Source organism: Pleurodeles waltl, chromosome 6 (genome assembly GCF_031143425.1).
Source record: "Pleurodeles waltl isolate 20211129_DDA chromosome 6, aPleWal1.hap1.20221129, whole genome shotgun sequence".
Lineage (NCBI taxonomy): Eukaryota > Metazoa > Chordata > Amphibia > Caudata > Salamandridae > Pleurodeles > Pleurodeles waltl.
In genome coordinates, this window is record NC_090445.1 from 82,018,676 (window position 1) to 82,034,134 (window position 15,459).

The window sequence follows — 15,459 nt, forward strand, 5'->3', positions numbered from 1 at the left end:
ACACACAAAGCACCAAGGCTTTTTAATGTGTGCTGGTTGGGAAGAAGAGGAAGAATTTGTTTTATCCCCACCCTCTGAAGAGTGTTTAAGATTTGAAGTGGGATCTTTGGTTTTACCCTTATCCCCATGCTTATCTTGAGATTTTTCACCATCTTTCTTCTTATTGCCATCTTTGTCACCCCCTGTATGAACTTTTCTGTTCACCCTTGTTCTGACCCATTTGTCTGCCTTCTTTCCCAATTCTTGGGGAGAGGTCAGATCAGAGTCTACCAGGTACTGGTGCAACAAATCAGACACACAATTATTAAGTATATGCTCTCTCAGGATTGTGTTATACAGGCTTTCATAATCAGTAACTTTACTGCCATGTAACCACCCCTCCAAGACCTTCACTGAATGGTCAATGAAATCAACCCAGTCTTGTGAAGACTCCTTTTTGGTCTCTCTGAACTTTATCCTGTACTGTTCAGTGGTTAAGCCATAACCATCCAGGAGTGCATTCTTAAGAACTGTAAAATTATTGGCATCACTTTCTTTCACAGTAAGGAGTCTATCCCTACCCTTTCCACTAAATGATAGCCATAGGATAGCAGCCCACTGCCTTTGAGGGACATCCTGTACAACACAGGCCCTCTCAAGTGCAGCAAACCACTTGTTAATGTCATCCCCCTCCTTATAAGGGGGAACTATCTTGTGCAGATTCCTGGAATCATGCTTTTTTGCAGGATGACTATGGGGAATACAGCTGCTGCCACCATGGGTATCTAAACCCAACTTCTGTCTTTCCTTCTCTAATTCAAAAGACTGTCTATCCAAATCCAGCTGTTGCTTTTTAAGCTTCAGTCTGGTTTGTTCCACCCTCAACTTATTGAGTTCCCTCTCTAACATTCTGTCATCAGGGTTGGTGGGAGGGACATTTCTAGAAACAGAGCTATGATGGGAATGAACAGAAGGAGACCTGTCCCTTACAGAAGCCAACTTAACAGCTTGGTTTACAGAAACATTACTACCAGTATGGTGAGAATAAATGCTTTTGCTATGATGTGAGACAACACTATTTATTTGGTGTGGCTCATCATCATTACCATCTATGCTAGATTGTCTAGTAATGGGCAGGCTAGGAAGTTTCTTTCCTGAATCTTTTCCTGGGGGAGTCCCTGAATCAGATTGGGAACTATTAGGTACTTTTTCAACAGATGGGGCACCTATGGCCTTATCCTGTTCTCTAAGCATGTTAATTAACAGTTCCAAGGCAGGATTCTTCCCTACACTCAAACCTCTCTCTATACAGAGACTCCTTGCTCTTTTCCAGCTAAGGTTGTCATATGCAAGTTTGGACAGATCAACACTTTGGCCTGTGCCAGACATTTTTTAGAGAGAGTTAAAGTGATAGAGAAAGAGACAAAAGTTTTCAGAACTTTTTGGAAAGACAGAAAAAAACTTTTTAAACTTTTAAGAACTTTTTGAAAGTTTAGGAGTACTTTTCAGCACTTAGAAAAGAGTGAAAAGAGGAAATGCAAAACTTTTTGGCTATGTGTATATACACTGACCTTGTTTTGTATATTTTTCTCTTATGAAAAGTACAATGACAAGAGTGGTAAGTAGTCTCAAGCACTTATCCCACCACTGCACAACCAATGTAGGAGGCTGGACTGGCTTGTAGTGAGTACCAAGGGGTACTTGCACCTTGCAGCAGGCCCAGTTATCCCTTATTAGTGTATAGGGTGTCTAGCAGCTTAGGCTGATAGATAATGGTAGCTTAGCAGAGCAGCTCAGGCTGAACTAGGAGACGTGTGAAGTTACTACAGTACCACTTAGTGTCATATGCACAATATCATAAGAAAACACAATACACAGTTATACTAAAAATAAAGGTACTTTATTTTTATGACAATATGCCAAAGTATCTTAGAGTGTACCCTCAGTGGGAGGATAGGAAATATACACAAGATATATATACACAATAGCAAAAATATGCAGTATAGTCTTAGAAAACAGTGCAAACAATGTATAGTTACAATAGGATGCAATGGGGAAACATAGGGATAGGGGCAACACAAACCATATACTCCAAAAGTGGAATGCGAACCACGAATGGACCCCAAACCTATGTGACCTTGTAGAGGGTCGCTGGGACTATTAGAAAATAGTGAGAGTTAGAAAAATAACCCTCCCCAAGACCCTGAAAAGTGAGTGCAAAATGCACTAAAGTTCCCCTAAGGACAAAATAGTCGTGTTAGAGGGAAAATGCAAGGAAAACACAAATCAGCAATGCAACAACGATGGATTCCTGACTGAGGGTACCTGTGGAACAAGGGGACCAAGTCCAAAAGTCACAAGCAGCTCGGAGATGGGCAGATGCCCAAGAAATGCCAGCGGTTGGTGCAAAGAAGCTCTTACTAGGCTGAAGAACTGTGAATACTGCAGGAACGACAAGGGCTAGAGACTTCCCCTTTGGAGGATGGATCCCCCACGCCTTGGAGAGTCGTGCAGAAGTGTTTTCCCGCCGGATGGACGCCAACAAGCCTTGCTACACGCAAATCGTGCGTTTGGCGTTTTTGGACGCTGCTGGGGCCCAGGAGGGACCAGGAGGTCGTAAATTGGATCTGTAGAGAGAGGGGACGTCGAGCAAGACACAGAGCCCTCACTAAAGCAGGTAGCACCCGGAGAAGTGCCAGAAACAGGCACTACGAGGATGCGTGAAACGGTGCTCGCCGAAGTTGCACAAAGGAGTCCCACGTCGCCGGAGACCAACTTAGAAAGTCGTGCAATGCAGGTTAGAGTGCCGTGGACCCAGGCTTGGCTGTGCATGAAGGATTTCCGCCGGAAGTGCACAGGGGCCGGAGTAGCTTGCAAAGTCGCGGTTCCCAGCAATGCAGCCCAGCGAGGTGAGGCAAGGACTTACCTCCACCAAACTTGGGCTGAAGAGTCACTGGACTGTGGGGGTCACTTGGACGGTGTCGCTGGATTCGAGGGACCTCGCTCGTCATGCTGAGAGGAGACCCAAGGGACCAATAATGCAGCTTTTTGGTGCCTGCGGTTGCAGGGGGAAGATTCCGTCGACCCACGGGAGATTTCTTCGGAGTTTCTGGTGCAGAGAGGAGGCAGACTACCCCCACAGCATGCACAAGCAGGAAAACAGTCGAGAAGGCGGCAGGATCAGCGTTACAGAGTTGCAGTAGTCGTCTTTGCTTCTATGTTGCAGGTTTGCAGGCTTCCAGCGCGGTCAGCGGTCGATTCCTTATCAGAAGGTGAAGAGGGAGATGCAGAGGAACTCGGCTGAGCTCATGCATTCGTTATCTAAAGTTTCCCCAGAGACAGAGACCCTAAATAGCCAGAAAAGAGGGTTTGGCTACCTAGGAGAGAGGATAGGCTACTAACACCTGAAGGAGCCTATCAGCAGGAGTCTCTGACGTCACCTGGTGGCACTGGCCACTCAGAGCAGTCCAGTGTGCCAGCAGCACCTCTGTTTCCAAGATGGCAGAGGTCTGGAGCACACTGGAGGAGCTCTGGACACCTCCCAGGGGAGGTGCAGGTCAGGGGAGTGGTCACTCCCCTTTCCTTTGTCCAGTTTCGCGCCAGAGCAGGGGCTAAGGGGTCCCTGAACCGGTGTAGACTGGCTTATGCAGAATTGGGCACATCTGTGCCCAAGAAAGCATTTCCAGAGGCTGGGGGAGGCTACTCCTCCCCTGCCTTCACACCATTTTCCAAAGGGAGAGGGTGTCACACCCTCTCTCAGAGGAAGTTCTTTGTTCTGCCATCCTGGGCCAGGCCTGGCTGGACCCCAGGAGGGCAGATGCCTGTCTGAGGGGTTGGCAGCAGCAGCAGCTGCAGTGAAACCCCAGGAAGGGCAGTTTGGCAGTACCAGGGTCTGTGCTACAGACCACTGGGATCATGGGATTGTGTCAACTATGCCAGGATGGCATAGAGGGGGCAATTCCATGATCATAGACATGTTACATGGCCATATTCGGAGTTACCATGGTGAAGCTACATATAGGTAGTGACCTATATGTAGTGCACGCGTGTAATGGTGTCCCCGCACTCACAAAGTTCAGGGAATTGGCTCTGAACAATGTGGGGGCACCTTGGCTAGTGCCAGGGTGCCCTCACACTAAGTAACTTTGCACCTAACCTTTACCAGGTAAAGGTTAGACATATAGGTGACTTATAAGTTACTTAAGTGCAGTGTAAAATGGCTGTGAAATAACGTGGACGTTATTTCACTCAGGCTGCAGTGGCAGGCCTGTGTAAGAATTGTCAGAGCTCCCTATGGGTGGCAAAAGAAATGCTGCAGCCCATAGGGATCTACAGGAACCCCAATACCCTGGGTACCTTAGTACCATATACTAGGGAATTATAAGGGTGTTCCAGTAAGCCAATGTAAATTGGTAAAAATGGTCACTAGCCTGTTAGTGACAATTTGAAAGTAATGAGAGAGCATAACCACTGAGGTTCTGGTTAGCAGAGCCTCAGTGAGACAGTTAGGCACCACACAGGGAACATACACATGCACACCTATGAGCACTGGGGCCCTGTGTGACAGGGTCCCAGTGACACATACATATAGGCCCCAAACCTATGAGCACTGGGGTCCTGACCAGCAGGATCCCAGTGACACATAACAACCATACTGAAAACATGGTGTTTTCACTATGAGCACTGAGGCCTGGCTATCAGGATCCCAGTGAGACAGTGAAAACAGTGACAAACACCCTGACATACACTCACAAACAGGCCAAAAGTGGGGGTAACAAGGCTAGAAAGAGGCTACCTTCTCACAGTACCCTAGATTGGAAATCCACAGTTGTTGCATTGTTGGTTGGTGTCTTTCCTGCATTATTCCTCTATCACGACTCTTTGTCTTTTGGGGAACTTCAGTCCACTTTGCACTCACTTTTCAGGGTCTTGGGGAGGGCTATTTTCCTAACTCTCACTATTTTCTAATAGTCCCAGCGACCCTCTACAAGGTCACATAGGTTTGGGGTCCATTCGTGGTTCACATTCCACTTTTGGAGTATATGGTTTGTGTTGCCCCTATCCCTATGTGCCCCCATTGCATCCTATTGTAACTATACATTGTTTGCACTGTTTTCTAAGACTATACTGCATATTTTTGGTATTGTGTACATATAACTTGTGTATAATTGCTATCCTCATACTGAGGGTACTCACTGAGATACTTTGGCATATTGTCATAAAAATAAAGTACCTTTATTTTTAGTATATCTGTGTATTGTGTTTTCTTATGGTATTGTGCAAGTGACACTAGTGGTACTGTAGGAGCTTCACTCGTCTCCTAGTTCAGCCTAAGCTGCTCTGCTAAACTACCATTATCTATCAGCCTATGCTGCTATACACCCTATACACTAATAAGGGATAACTGGGCCTGGTGCAAGGTGCAAGTACCCCCTGGTACTCACTACAAGCCAGTCCAGCCTCCTACAACTGGGGAAAATACTGCTCTTGAATGTGGCACCTTACACCGCTCGGCCATTCCGGCAACCTTCGGAACACTGCTCTGGAGGCTGACTGCCACCTCGCGAAACAGGGAGAGTTCACACTGTTCTCTACTGGACATTTAAGTATGTGTCCAGAGACAGGTTGAGAGGACAGATGCATGTATGTACTAGAGTGAGCTCCAGAGAGACTGATGGGGACATAAGACTGGGGTAGAGCGAGAGATGGAGAAAGAGAAATGTGCCTGTGTCGAGTCAGCAGCAGAGAAAATGAAACAAAGGGGCTGCCTGGGATAACCACACACTACTGCCCCACAAAGAACACACAGAAGGTGTGTGAAATGATATAGGAACAGCATCCCGACTAGCTTAGTCTGTAGAGCATGAGAATCTTAATCTCAGGGTTGTGGGTTCAAGCCCCACGTTGGGCGTGATGCTTTTTAAAGGCTTGTCCATTTTCGGGTTTAACATTAACTCTCACCTTTTTCAGATATTTCGCTGAGGCTTAAAACTACACACACACACATCCTGCAGTTTGCCTCACGATTCCCAAAAGGACTCCACACAACGCAGCACTTCCCACCCTGGGAGGCGCCGCTGGGAGCGGTCCTAGGCCGAGCCTTTCCTGCGCCCTTTCCTAGCCTGAGCCACCTGTGCTTACAGCGAGCTCGGAGTCCGCTACGGTCCGTCCTGTTCCCCCCCCCCCCATCCTTTCAAAAAGAGGAGTTTAAGGTCTCATCCCCGCTGGTGTTATGATTAAAGTAGGTATGAAAACTACTTTATGTCAGCAGCGGGATTTGATCACAGGACTGGGGAAGATACTGCTCTTGAATGTGGCACCGTACACCACTCGGCCATTCCGGCAGCCTGCGGAACATTGCTCTGGAGGCTGACTGCCTCCTCACGACACAGGGAGAGTTCACACTGTTCTCTACTGGACATTTAAGTATGTGCCCAGAGACAGGTTGAGAGGACAGATGCATGTATGTACCAGAGTGAGCTCCAGAGAGACTGATGGGGACATAAGACTGGGGTAGAGCGAGAGATGGAGAAAGAGAAAGGTGCCTGTGTCGAGTCAGCAGCAGAGAAAATGAAACAAAGGGGCCTCCTGGGATAACCACACACTACTTCCTCACAAAGAACACACAGAGGGTGTATGAAATAACATCGGCACTGCAGCCCGGCTAGCTCAGTCGGTAGAACATGAGACTCTTAATCTCAGGGTCGTGGGTTTGAGCCCCATGTTGGTTGTGATGCTTTTTAAAGGCTTCTCCATTTTCGGGTTTAACATTAACTCTAAGCTTTTTCAGATATTTCGCTGAGGCTTAAAACTACACACACACACATCCTGCAGTTTGCCTCACGATTCCCACAGGACTCCACACAACGCAACACTTCCCGCCCTGGGATGCGCCGCTGGGAGCGGTCCTAGGCCGAGCCTTTCCTGCGCCCTTTCCTAGCCTGAGCCGCCCGTTCTTACAGCGAGCTCGGAGTCCGCTACGGTCCGTCCCTTCCCCCCCCATCCTTTCAAAAAGAGGAGTTTAAAGTCTCATCCCCGCTGGCGTTATGATTAAAGTAGGTATGAAAACTACTTTATGTCAGCAGCGGGATTTGATCACGGGACTGTGGAAGATACTACTCTTGAATGTGGCGCCTTACACCGCTCGGCCATTCCGGCAGCCTGCGGAACACGGTTCTGACTGCCACCTCGCGACACACGGAGAGTTCACACTGTTCTCTACTGGACATTTAAGTATGTGCCCAGAGACAGGTTGAGAGGACAGATGCATGTACGTACCAGAGTGAGCTCCAGAGAGACTGATGGGGACATAAGACTGGGGTAGAGCGAGAGATGGAGAAAGAGAAAGGTGCCTGTGTCGAGTCAGCAGCAGAGAAAATGAAACACAGGAGTCTCCTGGGATAACCACACACTACTTCCTCACAAAGAACACACAGAGGCTGTGTGAACTGCCATAGGCACAGCAGCCCGACTAGCTCAGTCGGTAGAGCATGAGACTCTTAATCTCAGGGTCGAGTGTTCGAGCCCCACGTTGGGCGTGATGCTTTTTAAAGGCTTCTCCATTTTCGGGTTTAACATTACCTCTCACCTTTTTCAGATATTTTGCTGAGGCTTAAAACTACACACACAGACACATCCTGCAGTTTGCCTCACGAGTCCCACAGGGCTCCACACAACGCAGCACTTCCCGCCCTGGGAGGCGCCGCTGGGAGCAGTCCTAGGCCAAGCCTTTCCTGCGCCCTTTCCTAGCCTGAGCCGCCCGTGCTTACAGCGAGCTTGGAGTCTGCTCCGCTCCGTCCTGTCCCCCCCCCATCCTTTCAAAAAGAGGATTTTAAGGTCTCATCCCCGCTGGTGTTATGATTAAAGAAGGTATGAAAACTACTTTACGTCAGCCGCGGGATTTGACCACGGGACTGGGGAAGATAATGCTCTTGAATGTGACGCCTTACACCACTCGGCCATTCCGGCAGCCTTCGGAACGCAGCTCTGAAGGCTGACTGCCACCTCGCGAAACAGGGAGAGTTCACACTGTGCTCTATTGGACATTTAAGTATGTGCCCAGAGACAGGTTGAGAGGACAGATCCATGTATGTACCAGAGTGAGCTCCAGAGAGACTGATGGGGACATAAGACTGGGGTAGAGCAAGAGATGGAGAAAGAGAAAGGTGCCTGGGTCGAGACAGCAGCAGAGAAAATGAAACAAAGGGGCCTCCTGGGATAACCACCCACTACTTCCTCACAAAGAACACACAGAGGGTGTGTGAAATGACATAGGCACAGCAGCCTGGCTAGCTCAGTTCGTAGAGCATGCGACTCTTAATCTCAGGGTCGTTGGCTCCAGCCCCACGTTTGGCGTGATGCTTTTTAAAGGCTTCTCCCTTTTCGGGTTTAACATTAACTCTCACCTTTTTCAGATATTTTGCTGAGGCTTTAAAATACACAAACACACATCCTGCATTTTGCCTCACGATTCCCACAGGACTCCACACAACGCAGCACTTCCCGCCCTGGGGGTCGCCGCTGGGAGCGGTCCTAGGCCGAGCCTTTCCTGCGCCCTTTCCTAGCCTGAGCCGCCCGTGCTTACAGCAAGCTCGGAGTCCGCTCCAGTCCGTCCTGTCCCCCCCCATCCTTTCAAAAAGAGGACTTTAAAGTCTCATCCCTGCTGGTGTTATGATTAAAGTAGGTATGAAAACTACTTTATTTCTGCAGCGGGATTTGATCACAGGACTGGGGAAGATAGTGCTCTTGAATGTGGCGCCTTACACCGCTCGGCCATTCCGGCAGCCTGAGAAGCAAGTCTCTGGAGGCTGACTGCCACCTCGCGACACAGGGAGAGTTCACACTGTTCTCTACTGGACATTTAAGTATGTGCCCAGAGACAGGTTGAAAGGACAGATGCATGTATGTACTAGAGTGAGCTCCAGAGAGACTGATGGGGACATAAGACTCGGGTAGAGCGAGAGATGGAGAAAGAGAAAGGTGCCTGTGTCGAGTCAGCAGCAGAGAAAATGAAACAAAGGGGCCTCCTGGGATAACCACACACTACTTCCTCACAAAGAACACACAGAGGGTGTATGAAATAACATTGGCACAGCAGCCTGGCTAGCTCAGTCGGTAGAGCATGAGACTCTTAATCTCGGGGTTGTGGGTTTGAGCCCCATGTTGGTTGTGATGCTTTTTAAAGGCTTCTCCATTTTCGGGTTTAACATTAACTCTCACCTTTTTCTGATATTTCGCTGAGGCTTAAAACTACACACACACACATCCTGCAGTTTGGCTCACGATTCCCACAGGACTCCACACAATGCAGCACTTCCCGCCCTGGGAGGCGCCGCTGGGAGCGGTCCTAGGCCGAGCCTTTCCTGCGCCCTTTCCTAGCCTGAGCCGCCCGTGCTTACAGCGAGCTCGGAGTCCGCTCCGGTCCGTCCTGTCCCCTCCCATCCTATCAAAAAGAGGAGTTTAAGGTCTCATACCCGCTGGTGTTATGATTAAAGTAGGTATGAAAACTACTTTATGTCGGGAGCAGTATTTGATCACGGGACTGGGGAAGATACTGCTCTTGAATGTGGCACCTTACACCGCTCGGCCATTCCGGCAGCCTCCGGAACACGGCTCTGGAGGCTGACTGCCACCTCTCGAAACAGGGAGAGTTCACAATCTTCCCTACTGGACATTTAAGTATGTGCCCAGAGACAGGTTGAGAGGACAGATACTTGTATGTACCAGAGTGAGCTCCAGAGAGACTGATTGGGACATAAGACTGGGGTAGAGCGAGAGATGGAGAAAGAGAAAGGTGCCTGTGTCGAGTCAGCAGCAGAGAAAATGAAACAAAGGAGCCTCCTGGGATAACCACACACTACTTCCTCACAAAGAACACACAGAGGCTGTGTGAAATGACATAGGGACAGCAGCCCGACTAGTTCCGTTGGTAGAGCATGAGACTCTTAATCTCAGGGTCGTGGGTTCAAGCCCCACGTTAGGCGTGATGCTTTTTAAAGGCTTCTCCATTTTCCGGTTTAACATTAACTCTCACCTTTTTCAGATATTTTGCTGAGGCTTAAAACTACACACACACATCCTGCAGTTTGCCTCACGATTCCCACAGGAGTCCACACAACGCAACACTTCCCGCCCTGGGAGGCGCCGCTGGGAGCGGTCCTAGGCCGAGCCTTTCCTGCGCCCTTTCCTAGCCTGAGCCGCCCGTGCTTACAGCGAGCTCGGAGTCCGCTCCGGTCCGTCCTGTCCCCACCATCCTTTCAAAAAGAGGAGTTTAAAGTCTCATTCCCGCAGGTGTTATGATTAAAGTAGGTATGAAAACTACTTTATGTCAGCAGCGGGATTTGATCACGGGACTGTGGAAGATACTACTCTTGAATGTGGCGCCTTACACCGCTCGGCCATTCAGGCAGCCTGCGGAACACGGTTCTGACTGCCACCTCGCGAAACAGGGAGAGTTCACACTGTTCTCTAGTGGACATTTAAGTATGTGCCCAGAGACAGGTTGAGAGGACAGATGCATGTACGTACCAGAGTGAGCTCCAGAGAGACTGATGGGGACATAAGACTGTGGTAGAGCGAGAGATTGAGAAAGAGGAAGGTGCCTGTGTCGAGTCAGCAGCAGAGAAAATGAAACAAAGGAGCCTCCTGGGATAATCACACACTACTTCCTCACAAAGAACACACAGAGGCTGTGTGAAATGCCATAGGCACAGCAGCCTGACTAGCTCAGTCGGTAGAGCATGAGACTCTTAATCTCAGGGTTGTGGGTTCGAGCCCCACGTTGGGCGTGATGCTTTTTAAAGGCTTCTCCATTTTCGGGTTTAACATTAACTGTCACCTTTTTCAGATATTTTGCTGAGGCTTAAAACTACACACACACACACACATCCTGCAGTTTGCCTCACGATTCCCACAGGACTCCACACAACGTAACACTTCCCGCCCTGGACGTCGCCGCTGGGAGCGGTCCTAGGCCGAGCCTTTCCAGCGCCCTTTCCTAGCCTGAGCCGCCCGTGCTTACAGCGAGCTCGGAGTCCGGTCCGGTCCGACCTGTACCCCCCCATCCTTTCAAAAAGAGGAGTTTAAAGTCTCATCCCCGCTGGTGTTATGATTAAAGTAGGTATGAAAACTACTTTATGTCAGCAGCGGGATTTGACCACGGGACTGGGGAAGATAATGCTCTTGAATGTGACGCCTTACACCGCTCGGCCATTCCGGCAGCCTTCGGAACGCGGCTCTGAAGGCTGACTGCCACCTCGCGACACAGGGAGAGTTCACACTGTTCTCTACTGGACATTTAAGTATGTGCCCAGAGACAGGTTGAGAGGACAGAGACATGTATGTACCAGAGTGAGCTCCAGAGAGACTGATGGGGACATAAGAGTGGGATAGAGCGAGAGATGGAGAAAGAGAAAGGTGCCTGTGTCGAGTCAGCAGCAGAGAAAATGAAACAAAGGGGCCTCCTGGGATAACCACACACTACTTCCTCACAAAGAACACACAGAGGGTGTGTGAAATGACGTAGACACAGCAGCCCGGCCAGCTCAGTCGGTAGAGCATGAAGCTCTTAATCTCAGGGTCGTGGGTTCGAGCCCCACGTTGGTTGTGATGCTTTTTAAAGGCTTCTCCATTTTCGGGTTTAACATTAACTCTCAGCTTTTTCAGACATTTCGCTGAGGATTAAAACTACACACACACACACATCCTGCAGTTTGCCTCACGATTCCCACAGGACTCCAGACAACGCAGCACTTCCCGCCCTGGGAGGTGCCGCTGGGAGCGGTCCTAGGCCGAACCTTTCCTGCGCCCTTTCCTAGCCTGAGCCGCCTGTGCTTACAGCGAGCTCGGAGTCCGCTCCGGTCCGTCCTGTCACCCCCCATCCTTTCAAAAAGAGGAGTTTAAGGTCTCATCCCCGCTGGTGTTATGATTAAAGTAGGTATGAAAACTACTTTATGTGGGCAGCGGGATTTGATCACAGGACTGGGGAAAATACTGCTCTTGAATGTGGCACCTTACACCGCTCGGCCATTCCAGCAGCCTCCGGAACACAGCTCTGGAGGATGACTGCCACCTCGCGAAACAGGGAGCGTTCACACTGTTCTCTACTGGACATTTAAGTATGTGCCCAGAGACAGGTTGAGAGGACAGATGCATGTATATACCAGAGTGAGCTCCAGAGAGACTGATGGGGACATAAGACTGGGGTAGAGCGAGAGATGGAGAAAGAGAAAGGTGCCTGTGTCTAGTCAGCAGCAGAGAAAATGAAACAAAGGGGCCTCCTGGGATAACCACACACTACTTCCTCACAAAGAACACACAGAGGGTGTGTGAAATGAGATAGGCACAGCAGCCCGGCTAGCTCAGTCGGTTGAGAATGAGACTCTTAATCTCAGGGTCGTGGGTTCGAGCCCCATGTTGGGTGTGATGCTATTTAAAGGCTTCTCCATTTTAGGGTTTAACATTAACTCTCCTTTTTCATTAATTTTGCTGAGGCTTAAAACAACACACACACACATCCTGCAGTTTGACTCACGATTCCCACAGGACTCCACACAACGCAGCACTTCCCGCCCTGGGAGGCGCCTCTGGGAGCGGTCCTAGGCCGAGCCTTTCCTGCGCCCTTTCCTAGCCTGAGCCGCCCGTGCTTACAGCGAGCTCGGAGTCCGCTCCGGTCTGTCCTGTCCCCCCCCCATCCTTTCAAAAAGAGGAGTTTAAGGTCTCATCCCTGCTGGTGTTATGATTAAAGTAGGTATGAAAACTACTTTATGTCAGCAGCGGGATTTGACCACAGGACTGGGGAAGATACTGCTCTTGAAGGTGGCGCCTTACACCGCTCGGCCATTCCGGCAGCCTCCGGGACAACGCTCTGGAGGCTGACTGCCACCTCGCGACACAGAGAGAGTTCCCACTGTTCTCTACTGGACATTTAAGTATATGCCCAGTGTAGGAGGCTGGACTGGCTTGTAGTGAGTACCAAGGGGTACTTGCACCCTGCACCAGGCCCAGTTGTCCCTTATTAGTGTATAGGGTGTCTAGCAGCTTAGGCTGATAGATAATGGTAGCTTAGCAGAGCAGCTTAGGCTGAACTAGGAGACGTGTGAAGCTACTACAGTACCACTTAGTGTCATATGCACAATATCATAAGAAAACACAATACACAGTTATACTAAAAATAAAGGTACTTTATTTTTATGACAATATGCCAAAGTATCTTAGAGTGTACCCTCAGTGAGAGGATAGGAAATATAAACAAGATATATATACACAATAGCAAAAATATGCAGTATAGTCTTAGAAAACAGTGCAAACAATGTATAGTTACAATAGGATGCAATGGGGAAACATAGGGATAGGGGCAACACAAACCATATACTCCAAAAGTGGAATGCGAACCACGAATGGAGCCCAAACCTATGTGACCTTGTAGAGGGTCGCTGGGACTATTAGAAAATAGTGAGAGTTAGAAAAATAACCCTTCCCAAGACCCTGAAAAGTGAGTGCAAAGTGCACTAAAGTTCCCCTAAGGACAAAGAAGTTGTGTTAGAGGAATAATGCAGGAAAGACACAAACCAGCAATGCAACAACTGTGGATTTCCAATCTAGGGTACCTGTGGAATAAGGGGACCAAGTCCAAAAGTCACAAGCAAGTCGGAGATGGGCAGATGCCCAGGAAATGCCAGCTGCGGGTGCAAAGAAGCTTCGACTGGACAGAAGAAGCTGAGCTTTCTGCAGGAACGAAAAGGGCTAGAGACTTCTTCCCCTTTGGTGGACGGATCCCTCTCGCCGTGGAGAGTCGTGCAGAAGTGTTTTCCCGCCGAAAGGACGCCAACAAGCCTTGCTAGGTGCAAATCGTGCGTTTGGAGTTTTTGGACGCTGCTGGGGCCCAGGAGGGACCAGGAGGTCGCAAATTGGACCTGAAGAGAGAGGGGACGTCGAGCAAGACAAAGAGCCCTCACTGAAGCAGGTAGCACCCGGAGAAGTGCCAGAAACAGGCACTACGAGGATGCGTGAAACAGTGCTCGCCGAAGTTGCACAAAGGAGTCCCACGTCGCCGGAGACCAACTTAGAAAGTCGTGCAATGCAGGTTAGAGTGCCGTGGACCCAGGCTTGGCTGTGCACAAAGGATTTCCGCCAGAAGTGCACAGGGGCCGGAGTAGCTTGCAAAGTCGCGGTTCCCAGCAATGCAGCCCAGCGAGGTGAGGCAAGGACTTACCTCCACCAAACTTGGACTGAAGAGTCACTGGACTGTGGGGGTCACTTGGACAGAGTCGCTGGATTCGAGGGACCTCGCTCGTCGTGCTGAGAGGAGACCCAAGGGACCGGTAATGCAGCTTTTTGGTGCCTGCGGTTGCAGGGGGAAGATTCCGTCGACCCACGGGAGATTTCTTCGGAGCTTCTGGTGCAGAGAGGAGGCAGGCTACCCCCACAGCATGCACAAGCAGGAAAACAGTCGAGAAGGCGGCAGGATCAGCGTTACAGAGTTGCAGTAGTCGTCTTTGCTACTATGTTGCAGGTTTGCAGGCTTCCAGCGCGGTCAGCGGTCGTTTCCTTATCAGAAGGTGAAGAGACAGATGCAGAGGAACTCGGATGAGCTCTTGCATTCGTTATCTAAAGTTTCCCCAGAGACAGAGACCCTAAATAGCCAGAAAAGAGGGTTTGGCTACCTAGGAGAGAGGATAGGCTACTAACACCTGAAGGAGCCTATCAGCAGGAGTCTCTGACGTCACCTGGTGGCACTGGCCACTCAGAGCAGTCCAGTGTGCCAGCAGCACCTCTGTTTCCAAGATGGCAGAGGTCTGGAGCACACTGGAGGAGCTCTGGACACCTCCCAGGGGAGGTGCAGGTCAGGGGAGTGGTCACTCCCCTTTCCTTTGTCCAGTTTCGCGCCAGAGCAGGGGCTAAGGGGTCCCTGAACCGGTGTAGACTGGCTTATGCAGAATTGGGCACCTCTGTGCCCAACAAAGCATTTCCAGAGGCTGGGGGAGGCTACTCCTCCCCTGCCTTCACACCATTTTCCAAAGGGAGAGGGTATCACACCCTCTCTCAGAGGAAGTTCTTTGTTCTGCCATCCTGGGCCAGGCCTGGCTGGACCCCAGGAGGGCAGCTGCCTGTCTGAGGGGTTGGCAGCAGCAGCAGCTGCAGGGAAACCCCAGGAAGGGCAGTCTGGCAGTACCAGGGTCTGTGCTACAGACCACTGGGATCATGGGATTGTGCCAACTATGCCAGGATGGCATAGAGGGGGCAATTCCATGATCATAGACATGTTACATGGCCATATTCGGAGTTACCATGGTGAAGCTACATATAGGTAGTGACCTATATGTAGTGCACGCGTGTAATGGTGTCCCCGCACTCACAAAGTTCAGGGAATTGGCTCTGAACAATGTGGGGGCACCTTGGCTAGTGCCAGGGTGCACTCACACTAAGTAACTTTGCACCCAACCTTTACCAGGTAAAGGTTAGACATATAGGTGACTTATA

General features: G+C 50.0%; 1 non-coding gene across 1 annotated transcript; it reads left to right on the forward strand.

Annotated features, from left to right (window-relative positions):
• The first annotated feature begins 10,693 nt into the window (after positions 1–10,693).
• TRNAK-CUU (transfer RNA lysine (anticodon CUU)) lies at positions 10,694–10,766 on the forward strand. Its single transcript has one exon. It is a non-coding gene; the product is annotated as a tRNA-Lys (tRNA).
• Positions 10,767–15,459: the final 4,693 nt, after the last annotated feature.